The following is a 14,278-nucleotide window of genomic DNA, read 5'->3' as shown; positions in this document are numbered from 1 at the left end:
ATATAAAGTGTTCACTTTATGTCACTCTCAACACATACCTAAGTCCAAAGATCTTAGAGACAGATTAATGAGAGTTGAGGTTTAGGACCCTCAAGTGTGCACAAGATTCTTTTTGGAATTTAATTAGTCAAAACTACACACTCTACCAATGTAAAGCACTGTTAAGTTCCCTGCTGTTTGACAAACAAGTTCTATCCTACCTGTTACTGCATTAGTTTACAGGACTGTCTGGTACTAAATGGGAAAATTTCCATCTCCTAGGGACAGGTCTCTATTCTCAGATTCTATCGATGATCCACACTGACTGGTCAAACATCAACAGCAAGTTTGCCATAGAGGATTGACTTAGTTCTGAACTTCCAACACCAAATAACTCATATTTGTGCTAACCTAACAGGAAGGTGTGTGTCATTAGACACCTGACAAGCATCTGTTTGAACCTTTTACTAGGTGAACAGCAGGCACCAGGAACTTATGTACAATCTGGGAAGCTGCACAACTCATCATAAAATGTGTGAATGAATTGCCAAAATTCTCTTGATTACAGCTTGGACTCACATCATATCCCACTAAATGGTGGTTCCATCAGTTGGAGTAACATCTGATTATCTCTGCAATTCAGCCATGGTAGGCAGATAACCCTAAATATGTGAGTGCAGGTTCTCATACCTAATGTCTTTCAGCAGCTTTGGCCCCAGTCTCAGTTTCCTTACAGCTATATGGTGGATTTCTCCCTTCAGAATAGCGAAAGGGTCTCCACAGGACTGCTTACAAGATGCAGACACCTTGCTCTTCTAGACACCAGATACAGTACTGCAATATCAGGCTTAGTCATCACTACTGCTTACTGCAGGTACTAATGTGAGTGGTTTTGGTGTCCAAGCTAAATCTGATTCTGCCCCCAGTTACAGATCTATGTAGGCTTCAGGTCTTCTCTACCATTGCCATCTCAGTGGAACCCTCTTGTGGGTTGAAACTGTGTTGAGCAATTTAACATGCAAACACATTCATATAATTATCCAATCCAACTCCAACTGCAAAACATCATATTCAATTTTTTGATGAGAGCTATTTACTATGGCTTGGAAAGTCTCAGTGCAGCATATATGCTTTACCTCCTGTGTGTCAAAGAAATTTCCTGACCTCGTTTTCTGTACACTGTCATTGTACTTCACATTTCCATACTGCAGGAAGCACTCATTGTTCATAGATTTATTCCCGTGGTATTAATAACTGTCAGGTAGAATTCTGTGCCTGTGCTTTTGGTTGAAAATGATTTAGTTGCAAACTGTGACAAGTGCTTAAATAGATGAGGAAGAACAATTAAGCCATGAGCATTTGGCATTAGGAGGGTTACTGTGCATTGGAAGGTCCCCCACAAATAAAAAATGGGCAGTTTCCTTTACAGGCACACACTCTGATCCACCCAATTTTTCTATATGCACTGGACCCAGAAGATCCAATGTGCCTGAGTGCTGACCCAGGGAAACTTCTCTCCTATCAGTGACATCATAGATAGGGTGATTTCTTATGCTTGCTATTTCTAGTTTTCTAAAGAACATGGGGCAAATTTTTGTCTTCATCACATGGACAAAAATTTGGCAGAGCAGATTGCCTGCCTCTGATAGAGGTGTGCTATTGTAATGCTGAAGACTGTTGCCGGTTCATGCTTGGCCCCATCCTGATTGCACTTCCTTCCCGCTCCTGATCGTCCTGTCCCTTCCATTTGTCCTCTCTTGATTGCCTTCTCTCCCCCATTTTCAAAGCCTCACTGAGGGCTGATGTTGTCAAAGCAGCAGCTTGAAATCCAATATTAATTCACCAGCAAACTGACTAGAGGCATCCAGTGTTAAATATACATTAATTGTGTTTAATTATATGGATTGTGGGCATTAACAGGGGATTCACTTGCGCTCCTATAAATAAGAGCAGACTGACACTGGAGTTAGGAGGTGCATGTTTTGCATTGTCTATCTTTGTAAATATAAACTTGTAAAGATTTGGCTTTAGTTCTGTCCTTCACTGCTGCACTTTCTGGAATAGAACACCCAGCATTTATCTGTAGCTTGTTGTTCTCATTTCAGGCCTACCCGTTCCAGCACAGGGATCATTCCGTGCGCCCAGTTCATGCCTGCAGGAAGCAATTTCTAGGCCACAGTGTTTTTAACGACTCTATGATAAGGTCAGATCAGATCTGACTAGAACATCACAAACACTATTGTGAAACGACAGGTCAGGCCAGGAAATGGAATGTTTCCTGGTTCGAGGCAAAGATGCAAACTGTTTTGACCTAGATTTGATTCCCAGATTTGAGTAGCAGCAATGCTGCTAACAAGACAGCTCACTGTCTGCTCAAGAAAAGACTTAGCTGCAAACCAAACCCTCAAAATGATCCTTTGATTACTGCATAGAGGTGAACCAGCCTGCACTCTAACCAGTCAGAACTTTTATTGAACTAGTTATGCGAGCCATTGAATGCTGCATCGCTGCAGTCGTACATTGAGTATAAAAGTTAAAGTTTTTAGCACATGCATTTCTGTTCTATAAATTGCTCAAGTTATGATGGCTTGTCATGATTGTATTAGAAAATCCTTTAAAACTTTAAGACACATGCTTAAAAAAATAAACATAGATGTAAATTGAATTATATTTAGGTGTCAGTCTTGGCACTAGTAACTCTCTCGTCTCGGAAACAGAAGGTTGTGGCTTCAAGCCCCTCTCGATAATCTAGGTTGACACTTCAGTGATGGAGTGCTACAGTTTTGGAGGTGCTTTTGGGTGAGATATTAAACTGAAGCCCTGTCTGCTCTCTCAAGCAGAAGTAAAAGATCACATGGTATTATTTGATGTAATGCAGATTATCTGGTCATTTCTCTCATTACTGTTTATGAAACCTTGCTACGTGCAAATTGGCTGCCATGTTGTTGCAGATAGTGAGAATCATCTCGAGCTAGCATTTAAACTGACCCAAATTGTGGTGCAAAGCCTGCAATTTTGCATCACTATTATGAATGGTAAACCTGTTAGGAACGCTTCTACTTACTGAACAACTGAAATTCAACAAGTCACAAAAATATCAAACCAGCCTTCCTAGAAATTATCATTCTAAGCACATGTCTATCTGACAACTTGTTCAACAACCTCATCCTCACAAAGTAAATTCCAGTTAAATAAAATTGCGCATTATAACACTAATGTAGAAGAAAAAAAACAGCAGCCAACTAAACTACTCATGGACCTATTAAAATAATCACCAATGTATCAAAATCTTCAGTGGTTCACTTGTGACCAGACAATGCACTGAAAAACTCAACTCATTTGTGATCGCCTTCCTCAAAAGAGAAATATTTACAATGAAACTTAAGCATTTTCAGAGAAGAAATATAACCAGTTTAATTAACAGCAGTGCTGAAGGCCAGTTCCTTTGCTGGCTTAATTGGTTAAAAAAAAATGCTCTGTACAGACTAGAAGTTCCTTCATTGCATTTCTGCTCTGCACTGAATCAGTTGAGTTCAGTCAGAATGGTTTAATTGGCCTCATAACCCTCAATCTAGGGAGGGGAAAATCAACCAGGGTTTCCACATCCCATCCTATGGCACCTCCTGCAAAGTATGTGCATGGATGTCAGTTGGTGACAGGTTGACGTTCAACTGGAATACCTCTGTGGCCTCTCGAAACTATGCTGGCATTTCCTGTGTGGGCAAGGCTGAGCGGTAGGCATATTTGTGTCCTTGCAGTCTGATATACAAAAAGAGACGGGCAGTCCTGACCTTAATGCCTGGATCACTTAAAGTGTGCATTTGGATGCAGAGAAGTTCACATTCCTGTAAAATAGTTGATTTCAAGTGTATTCAGAATTTTCCAGCCAGACCTGCTGGCTTTGCTGTATTGGATCTTGTAGATGATACACAGTGCAGCCATTTGCTGCAGGATACTCAGTCTCTGTCCTGCTGTTGAAACCACAATATTTATGTGGCTGATTCAGTTAAATTGCTGGTCAATGGTGGCCCACAGAATGTTAATGGTGGGGGATTCAGCGATGGTAATGGCATTGAACATCAAGAGGAGGAGTTTAGATTCTCTCTTGTTGGAGATGGTCATTGTCACATATCAGCCCAAGCCTAAGTGTTGTTCAGGTCTTTTTGCATGCGGACACAGAATGCTTCATTATCTGAACACTGCAATTAACAGCAAACATCCCCACTTCTGACTTTATGATAGAGGGAAGGTCATTGAAGCAGCTGAAGATGGTTGGGCCTAGCACACTAACCACCCTGAGGAATTCCTGCAGTGATATCCTGGGATTGAGAGGATAGACCTCCAACAACCACAACCATTTTTCTTTGTGCTAGGTATGACTCCAACCAGCAGAGAATTTTCCCCCTGATTCATTCACCTTGACTTCAATTTTACTAGGGCTCCTTGATGTCACAATCAGACAAATGCAGCCTTGTTGTCAAGGGCAGTCATTCTCACCTCACTTCAGGTATTCAGCTCTTTTGTCCATGTTTAGTTCAAGGTTGTAATGAGGTCTGGATCTGAGTGGCCCTGGTGGAACACAAACGGAGCGTCAGCAAGCAGTTTGTTGCAGAGTCAGCACTGCTTGATAGCACTGTCAGTGACACCTTCCATCACTTTGCTGATGATTGAGAGTAGACTGATGCAGCAGTAATTGGCCAGATTGGATTTGTCCTGCTTTTTGTGGACAGGACATACTTGCGCAATTTTCCAATTTGACGGGCAGATGCCTGTGTTGTAGCTGTACTGGTACAGCTTGGCTAGAGGTACAGCTAATTCTGGGGCACAGGTCTTCAGCAATATAGCTGGGACATTGAATTGGCTGAAGACTGGCTTTTGTGGTGGTGGGGACCTCAGGAAAAGACCAAGATGGATCATCCACTCAGCACTTCTGGTTGAAGATGGTTGCAAATGCTTCAGCCTTGTCACTCGCATGTTGGACTCTCCCATCATTAAAGATGGAAATGTTTGTGGAGCCTCCTGATCCCATAAGTTGTTTAATTGTCCACTATCATCCATGATGGATGTGGCAGGATTGCAGAGCTTTGATCTGATCTGTTACGTGTGGGATCACTTAGCTCTGTCTATAACATACTGCCTCCTCTGTTTAGCATGCATGTAGTCTTGTGTTTTAACTTCAGCATCTTGGCACCTAATTTTTAGGCATGCCTGGTACAGTTCCTGGCATGCTCTCCTACATTCCTCATTGAATCAGGGTCAGTCCCCTGGCTTGATGGTAATGGTAAAATGAGGGGTATACTGGGCCATGGGGTTACATATTCTGCTGGAATACAATTCTGCTGCTGCTGATGGCCCACAGTGCATCACGTATGTCCAATTTTGAGCTGCTGGATCTGTTCTGAATCTATTCCATTTAGTACTGTGGTAGTGTCACACAACGTGATGGAGAGTATTCTCAGTGTGAAGACAGAACTTTGTCTCCACAAAGACTGTGCGGTTGTCATTCCTACCAATACTGTCATGCACAGATGTAATTGTGACAGGTAGATTGTTGAGGACGAAGTCAAGTAGGTTTCTCCCTGGAGTTGGTTTTCTCACCACCTGCCACAGGCCTAGTCTGGTAAATATGTCCTTCAAGATTCAGCTAGCTCAGTCAGTATTAGTGCTACTGAGTCACACTTGGTGATGGATATTGAATTCTCCCACCCAGAGTACATTCTGTGCCACTGCTACCCTCAGTCCTTCTTCCAAGAGATGTTCAACAAGGAGCAGCACTGATACATAAGCTGAGGGAGGGCAGTAGGTGGTAATCAGCGGGAGGTTTCCTTTCCATGTTTGGCCTGATACCATGAGACTTCATGGAGTCCAAAGTCAATATTAATGACTCCAAGAGACACTCAATCTCAACTATATACCACTGTGCTGCTACTTCTGGTGGGTCTGTTTTGCCGCTGGGACAGGGATGGTGGTGAGGAATCTGGGACATTGACTGAAGGGAATGTTTCCGTGAGTATGACTGTGTCAGGCTTCTGCTTGATAACTCTGTGGGACAGCTCGTTCAATTTTGGCAGAAGACCCCAGATGTTAGTGAGGAGGACTTTGAAGGGTCGACTGGGCAGGGATGGCTTAGTTTTGTGCGAATCCTGTGCCTAGGAAGATGCTAGGTGGTTGTCCGGTTTTATTCTTCTTATAGTTTTCATTGCGGTTTTTGATACAACTGAGCAACTCGCCATGGCTTCTTCGACAGCACCTCCCAAACCCACGACCTCTACCACCTAGAAGGACAAGGACAGCAGGTGTCACCACCTCCAACTTCCCCTCCAAGTCATGTACTATCTTGACATGGGAATATGTTGTCATTCCTTCATTGTCCTACCTAACAGCACTGCAGAGTAACTTCACCACACGCATTGCAGCAGTTCAAGAAGTTGGCTCACTAGCACCTTTTCAAGGGATGGGCAATAAATGCTGGCCTTGTCAGCGATGTCCACACTCTGTGAATGAATTAAAAAAAGAACAAGCTGCTGGCCAGGCCCTATTTACCTGACCCTCCCAGCCTAGTAAGCATCCTAGCATTGCCAATACTGGCACGAGTGCTGCTTAGAACATGCAAATTGCTTGGCACCAGAAAACCTATTGGGTCAAGATTGAAGGTTACCAGTGGGTCAGGAAACCCATTCACCATAGTTATGCTGGCAGAGCAGGATCAAGAATTTTCAGGCCCCATATCTAAATTCAGGACATTTATTCAACCCTCCCTTCCTTATTGATATTTCACTGCCTTTTAATTTATTACATTTTCTGCTGTTCTTGTTTTTTGTTTTCTCCTTTGGATATGCACAAATATATATTAGATTAAACCACATAAGGAGGCCCAAAAGAAAGAAACCACCTCCAAATATACATGGCAAAATTTTTTAAAAAACGAACAATGCAAAAATTCAAAAGCAAACTTATACTCACCAGAAAAGCACGCAACACACACCCAGATGTTAGAATTTGGAAGACAGATATCTGTGACCATTCTATATCTCTCTATAAGAGTCCATTTTGATGCAACCGCATGTATTTTTCATGTTTGTTGATTCAGAGCATACCTTACAAGATTTATGTGTGACAGTGCACATGATTTGACCACCACTTACAAAGTGTTCCCCAGCTTTATTATCATGAAAGTATGTGTGAACAATGTGATAGGTTGTTGCTATGCTTCGCATGCTGCCTCCCCAATGTGTTCTGAATTACAAGTTATGTTTCTGTCATTCATTTTAACACCAGTAGTACTGGTGTATTAAATGTAGATATACTTACCTTATTCTTAGTATTCCTAACAACTGAACATTTCATGCACATTTTTCTTTAGGTCCAACTGCAGAAACTCTCTCTCAACCAACTCCATCCAGCCAGTTTGCACCACCACTACCATCACAACAACCACCACCACAACAACTTGGACTTACATAATGTCTTCAACATAGCAAACCATCCCATGATGCTTCATAAAGGTGTAATCAAAAATATTGATGCAGAGTCAAAAGAACAAATATTGGGAGGAGCTGGTCAAAGAGGAGAAGCAGGTGGGGAGATTGACAGTTTATGGTGGGTGGGGGAGTACCTCTGTTTTAACAGGATGGTATCCTCCAGGTTCAAAGCTGGGCAACCTCCTTTATTGTATGTCTTACTCCAAGACCTCCAACACATCTTCATCAAAAGGAAAAGTTCTCTTCACATCAGTTGTAGAGCAGTTAGGAGAAATGACATGGTCAAAAAATATGTTCTGAGGAGCCCTTAAAGATGGGGAGTATAGCAGCAAAGTGTGGAGATTCAAAGAGAGTTCCAGGAGTCAGGCTGATATGACTGAACAACCAGCCACCATAGATGGAGGGAGCATTCATAGAAGGCAATATTCAGAGGACCAAAGAGTACAGGCTGACATGTAAGACTGGAGGATGTCACTGTAGTAGGGTGGAATGATTCCACTGAGTGATCTGTAAATGAGGGTAAGGATTTGGAATTTGACACATTGGGGTGCTGGGGGACATGGAGCCATTGGAGGTTGGTGAGGATGGGAGTGATGGGTGACCAAGACTTCGTGTAAGTTAGTTTTCAATCAGCTTTATTTTTCTCTTCTGAGCTACCCCCTAGGTCTGGATGGCCTCTTGATGTTATACAACCATACTGTACCAGCTATAGCCCGACCAGAGCACTTTACAGCTTCAGCGTGGTTTTGATGGATTAAAACTGAACTGTTTTGCCAATCTAAGCCAGCATTACTATTATCTTTTCTTATTGTTGCTACACACTATTTAGACATGGTGAGCAAAAAGTCAGTTAACGCCCCTAGGTCTCATTTAACTTGCCTCATGACAACTTTTATCTTACCCATTGATTACACCTGCAGTTGTCAATACTGAACTTCACTTGCTACTGATCTCCTAAACTAATACAAGAATAACAATATTCTACCATTCCTTACCTCATCTTGTACTCTTACTTTCCACTGCAAACACTGTCCTAAATAGGAGTGCCAATGCTCATGCGATCTCTTCAGATATTCAAGCAATCGACTATCAATACTTTAATTGCAAGTTTTGTATCCTTCCCCAAATGGTCTCAAAAATCCTCAGACCACAACTCTGGTTGTTAGACTGGGAGCGCACCGACTCTCAAGCATTAAGCCTGCTGGAGTATGTGGGGTTAGTGGGTGCCATCATGGGGCCCACAGGTGTGCTTAGCACTATGGGAAGATCTTCAGCACATGCCAGCCCTTTGCCACCAGAAACACTAGTACCTGACTGCCACCTAGAGGCGCTGGGGAGGGGAGGGTAACCTGCCACCCCCAGGGGAAAGTAATTTCTAACACCACAGTTCCTTTAGTAAGGGAGCTAATACTTAAAAGGAACAAGTAAATTGTGTCTGTTCTTTATAGAAGTCCAGACTCCCTAGCCTGGATACTTCTTTCTCCTCATGTGGAAGCCAAAATGTCTCATCTCATTGGGTGTACTGGTCTCCAAACATACACTGGGTTCCATTCTGGCTGGGAAAGCAGGAACATCCAACGTGGGAAGCCAGTTTCCAAAGGTCCAGCTTAGCTCCATCCCCTCCGCATTACTGGCTTTGTACAGAATGGTGGGTGGAAGCTCCATCCTTTACGAGGCTGATCTGGAATTCTTGCATAAGTCTAGAGCCAGCCTATCCAGGTCTTTAGCCTATTTCTATGCTACTATGCTGGAAGACCACAAGAACAGACAAGTAAATAAGGCCCCAGGATGTGCATTTCTCTTGAATCTCCATCTACTAGAAATATTGAGGAGGAACTTTGGTCTTCCATCCAAAATGTGTGAGACATCGAAGGAGTAGATGCTCTGTCCATCCAAAGCTGGCAGAGGGAGGCCCAAATCATTTTCAGTTTGAGTCAGTAAGCTCTGTGTACACAAATGACGTGTGGAGAATTGGAGAGCTCCGATGTTGAGTTGGCTAGTAAGTCATGCCCTTTAGACAAGGGAGAGACAATCCCTCAGAGTTGGGGTGTGGGGTGGGGGAGGAAATTATACTGGTGGTCAGGCAGGGGGGGCCTAAGTTTTTTTATGGGCCCAGAAGCAGCATTCCTGCTCTTCCCATCGCTACAAAAACAGAAATTAAAATTTCTTCAGATGCTTTGTGAGCACTATACTGTGAAAACTTCTTTCTGATGATTCTTGGTCTTAATTTATTGCTTTTTTCTATTTTCTATATTTTGAGATCTACCCAAGTTTTCTTCCAGGCCTGTATATCAATATTGTTCCTTATACTATTCCTTCACCATTAACATAGAACTCCCAATTAAGATCTTATTTAAGGCCAGTTTAAGGACAAGCTCTAAAGTATAGATATTTTTTCCTGGGTTTCGATTTTGAAACATTTACACAAACTGCATGTGAACATCTTTGAACTTGTAAAATGTCTTTGCATGAGTGAACATTTTGAGGTGTACCTTCCAATGTAAGACAAATTTCACGCTACCAGATGAGAAACAATCACATCATGGTGCCTGTGTGTAATCAGTATTTTTACTTCAGTCATTTATTTAAACCTTGATAGCACTCTACTCAACTGTAAGCAGCGTGCTCGCAAAACTAGCATTTTTCTCCAAGAAACAAATGCTAACTTTCGTAAGGTCGCCCGCTACAAAAGAATTGACTCGAAACCACACTAGACGTTGATGGTGGTGGAGCAATTTCTGTGGGTTTGTTTCCTAGCACATCAATCCCAAGCCTCTGTTCACCTATTCTGAGCTAACTAAGATGCTGCTTTTTGTACAGACGCAGTTGTGTGCCAGATGTAGACAGTAGTGGTAGGAAATGAGGGAGTTGGTTACTGCATATGCATGCTCATGCCTACCACCCATCCTTCCTCCCACACTGATGTACAACGCATGCAAACATGTCCTCCCACTCACCTGCACTCCCCCATATTCTACACTGTGCCTGTACAAGATATTGTGTGTTCCGATTGTTATTGAGATCTCAGAATATTTTCAGTGACATTCTAAAGATATTTTTGTCAAGTTACTGGATTCATTGAGAGAAGCCACACTGAAAAATATAGTATTGCTGCCAAAGATGTAATGCTGTATGTGGCAGCTCACAAAGCAGATATTATAAAAATGTGAGAATTTGACCAGAATGTGGTATATTGAACCCCATTGAAAGACTATGGCCTAAAAAATTGATGGTGCCATGCCAATTTTTCAGATGCATAACAGGTGCTGAAGCATCCAGTGTGATGATGAGGGTACATGTGCTCATTATGCGCTGGAAATGCATTGCCCAACATATTGCATTGGGCTGCACCGTAGGTGGCCAGGATGCATGGCTGAACTATTTAAACTGATGAATAAAATATTCAAATGTGGGTTCTACGGTTATTTTAAGACCCTTTTCTGTTATTGCTCTGCCTCAGCCCTGGACTTGCCACGTGCTGAACTCACCCAACAATGTGTGGCACGAACAGGCAAAAAGGACCCTTCAGCAGCATTACTTAAAGGGCTCAGTCTAATAGTTTACTGATATCACCTCATGTGGCTTGGTGTCAAATTTTGTTTGATAATACACCTGTGAAGCACTTTGAGATGTTTTACTACATTAAAGGTACTATATAAATACAAATTGCCATTTTAGGTTAGTTGTTGGTTTGTTATTTGAAGCTGCTGGTCATCTTTTGTGGATTGTTTGGCCTGATTTCTGACTGAAAACCTTTCATATGCAAATAGACCTCTGATTACAGTTTTAAGTGACAAATAGATAGATTCTGTGCCTTAAAGGGACCGCTGGAAGCCACTCATAAAATGGCCAAAGTAATTTATGACTTTTAGCATTGTTAGGCCAAGAAGAGCAGAAATGTTCCTTCCAACCCCTCAAAATATGTTGCAGTGCATTGCAATTATGTTACATTGTTCTGCACTACATTACAGTAAAACAGAATGTGTTCTAGTAGCTTACAGTATATTAGGATGCACTGCAAGATATTGAGAAGCTTGACAGTACATTACAGTACATTAAAATGTTCTGCAATACATTATTGTATACTAAAACACACAGAAGCATATTAGAGTCAATTAGAATGTATTGAAGAAAAGAAAGACATGCATTTATATAGCACGTTTCACAACTTCAGAATGTCCCAAAACACTTTACATTTGAAGTGTAGTCTCATGTAATGTAGGAAATGCCGCAGCCAATTTTCATGTAGCATTATCCCAAATAGAAATGAGATAATGACTAGATAATGTTTTTGTGATATTGACCAAGACATTGGGGAAAAAGCCCCTTCTCTTCAAGATATCACCGTGGGATCTTTTACATCCGGGCAGATGGGGCCTTGATTTAACCTCTCATCTGAAAGATGAAATTTTATTCAATGCAATTCACATAATGATTGCAATGTACTGCAGTGCATTACAGTATATTAGGATGAGCTGTAGTAAATTACAGTATACTAGGACACTCTGCAGTACATTATAGTACATCAAAATGTGCTGCAATACATTGCTGTACATAGGAATTATCTCTGAAATAAGTTCAGAGTGAACACCCACATGAACCAGATTCTTTCTCTTTAAAGTGAAAAGTCTTAATTTGGTTTGAGGTCTTTAAGAAATTTAGTCAGAAAAGAGTTAAAAACACTGACTCTTTTGCTGTGTTTGTGCTGGGATGTGTTATGTTGGAGGCAAGCGTAATTGCTAGTGAAGTCCTTTTCTGATTCAGCCATAATTTTTCAAGGGATTGCTGATCATGCATTTTTCTCCCTGGCCTAAACTGACTTGTCAGCACTCAGCTCCTTAGTGTGATAGAGTAGCTTGCTGTTAAAGGAATGTCTCAGGATCAGTCAAGGCATTTACAATCACTCTGTGACCTCTTTAAGACTGGTTGTATAGCTCAGTACATGCAATATGTACAATTTGATTTGTTTTAATTTTATTTAGAGATACAGCACTGAAACAGGCCCTTCGGCCCACCGAGTCTGTGCCGACCATCAACCTCCCATTTATACTAATCCTACACTAATCCCATATTCCTACCACATCCCCACCTGTCCCTATATTCCCCTACCACCTACCTATACTAGTGGCAATTTATAATGGCCAATTTACCTATCAACCTGCAAGTCTTTTGGTGGTGGGAGGAAACCGGAGCACCCGGAGGAAACCCACGCAGACACAGGGAGAACTTGCAAACTCCACACAGGCAGTACCCAGAATTGAACCAGGGTTGCTGGAGCTGTGAGGCTGTGGTGCTAACCACTGCGCCACTGTGCCGCCCTTATATTTGGAGATTAGTAACAAAAGAAATGTTAATACAAACTATTTTCAGTCACAGTGCTTGATAATCCAGTACAATGGCCAGTTTTCAAAGTCCACACTAATGGTAGGGAATCTCACATGCTGACACCGTATCGGGAAAATTATAGCTTTGCATCCATAGCTTTACGTAAGTACTGCCAGTGGGCATGGTACCCTGCCCAGGTGGAAAAGACACAAACACATAGGGTCAATGCAATGGAAACTGGTGCAAAACAAATGGCTAAATTGATCAGATTGAGGATTTATATTGTGGTCACCATTAATCATCCAGTTATGCAGCACATTTTGAGTTGATCCGAAATGGTCTTGATTTCAAATCATCGTGCTTTGTGTGGGCTAGTGTGATCAACGGTATTTAACTGACTGACTGAGGACTTTTAAAAATTCATTTAAAATTTAATTTCCCTGTTGCTGTCAGTAAAGAGCCGAATGTCTTTTTTAATTAACACTAAATTGCACCCAGCCTTGGATAGAAATGAGAAAAACTCTGCTTATGGATTCATTCCCATATTCTCTGTCTAGCTAAATGTTGTTAACTGATTATATATGATTTGAATTTAGGTTTGTATTTCCTCTAAGATAATTCTGGAAATGTTTGCAGTGGTATTTTTCAAGAGACTGGCATTTTGCCGCATTTACAAAACCATGCGGGAAATAGGAGGCAAATGTTTAGACACTTCTATTTACATAGATTCTTGTTATTGGTAGATGGATATAAATTAATTTCCATGTGGCCATGTGAATTTTCCAACATTTCTTTAGTGGTCCAATTAAATTCACGTTTAATCTACATTATGAACTGCTTGAAGTGGAAGTGGTACATAAAGGTTTGTTGGTGTTCTGAACTCTCCCAATGCACTTTTAGAATAGTCGTGAGAAAATACAAGCAACTGCCTATAAACAACTCGTGCATGCACAGTTCCTCAGAGTTAAACTTTGTAATTTTATGTTTCTAGTTATGAAGTGGCCCTGGTGTCAGGGGAAGATGTGTCAAAATCAAAATTATATGAAAACACATTGGTTGGCTTGTGTTAAGAGATTAGACCACCTTGCACCCAAAGCAAAATATTTCCACTGATGACCATTTTTGTTTGCCAATGGTGGCCATTTTCCTTTGGAGGTAATGATTTAAACTTGTAAAGTGGTGTCCTGTGCCTCTGGGTATCAGTAAGCCACCTAGTTTATATTGCAATGCTATCTTTGAAAGCCTCCAGAGACAGCATTAGAATATAAACGGCATAACTGGCTGCATACCCAACAGCCTAAGGAAGGGGGTTTTAAAGACAAATAGATTAAATATCAGTTTCTTTGATATTTTAACTGCAAATGTGATCCTGTTGACTAAACTTACCTTGGTGCGTTCAGAGAACCAATTGTCGCTCCCAGCAGAGAACCAGTGGAAGAGCACAGCAATCTAGTGTGGGGGTCTTGCTCAGAGACCTGTAGATTTTCAATGCT

At 41.5% G+C, this 14,278-nt stretch overlaps 1 protein-coding gene across 7 annotated transcripts in view; it reads left to right on the top strand.

Annotated features, from left to right (window-relative positions):
* Positions 1-14,278, top strand: part of ndst3 (N-deacetylase/N-sulfotransferase (heparan glucosaminyl) 3) — a 949,017-nt gene that overhangs the window by 393,253 nt on the left and 541,486 nt on the right. The gene's annotated exons all lie outside the window — the stretch shown is intronic.

This window comes from Heterodontus francisci, chromosome 1 (assembly GCF_036365525.1).
Source record: "Heterodontus francisci isolate sHetFra1 chromosome 1, sHetFra1.hap1, whole genome shotgun sequence".
NCBI lineage: Eukaryota > Metazoa > Chordata > Chondrichthyes > Heterodontiformes > Heterodontidae > Heterodontus > Heterodontus francisci.
This window is presented reverse-complemented; position numbering and strand designations above follow the sequence as displayed.